This window comes from Myotis brandtii, unplaced genomic scaffold (assembly GCF_000412655.1).
Source record: "Myotis brandtii unplaced genomic scaffold, ASM41265v1 scaffold971, whole genome shotgun sequence".
Taxonomy (NCBI): domain Eukaryota; kingdom Metazoa; phylum Chordata; class Mammalia; order Chiroptera; family Vespertilionidae; genus Myotis; species Myotis brandtii.
The window spans coordinates 303,636-304,391 of NW_005372026.1; the positions used below are offsets into that span (position 1 = coordinate 303,636).

The window sequence follows — 756 nt, forward strand, 5'->3', positions numbered from 1 at the left end:
GAGAGGGGGGGGGAAGGGGGACATCAGTAATACTTTGAAAATAAAGATTATTTTTTAAATAACTCAAATAAATGTTTAAAAATTTAAAAAAGTTCTATCCTTGCTCATTTTGCTTTTTGGATAGAGCGTCGGCCTGCAGACTGAAGGGTCCCGGGTTCGATCCTGGTCAAGGACACATGACCAGAATGCAGTCTGGATACCCAGTAGGGGCATGTAGTAGGCAGCCAATCAATAATTCTTTCTCATCATTGATGTTTCTCTCTCTCCCCCTCCCTTCCACTCTGAAATCAATTTTAAAAAAAGAAAAGAAAAAGCTCCAACAAGTTTTGTTTAATGGGATTTGTTTTCAATGCCATTCCTGGCACCTTGAGCAGTGCCTAATGCAAAGTGGGGGCTGAGTTATACTTGATGAATGAATGAAAGCATTTGTCACACACTGAGCAGGATCCTTTCATACACTGCCTCTAGTTGTAAAATAAACAAATATGAAGCAGAAGATACGTAGGAAATTCATTGTGTTTTTCAAATGATAGGTGAAAGCTTGCAAACTGTCCACATTGGTGAACTGAAGACCTGTTATAATCAAGTAACAAGAAGTGTATCTGGGTCTGAGTTTTTTTATCAGTTCCTGAATCCATAACCCTTGACCTACATAATCTAGACTTGTGCTCCACAGGGAAATTCATTTGGCCTATGCTTCATTACATCAACTGCACTCTAGATATTTAGTAATTAATCTCACAAATTCATCAGCAA

General features: G+C 38.5%; 1 protein-coding gene across 7 annotated transcripts in view; it reads left to right on the top strand.

Annotated features, from left to right (window-relative positions):
* GRIA4 (glutamate receptor, ionotropic, AMPA 4) overlaps positions 1-756 on the top strand; it is a 415,907-nt gene that overhangs the window by 176,928 nt on the left and 238,223 nt on the right. The window lies entirely within an intron of this gene.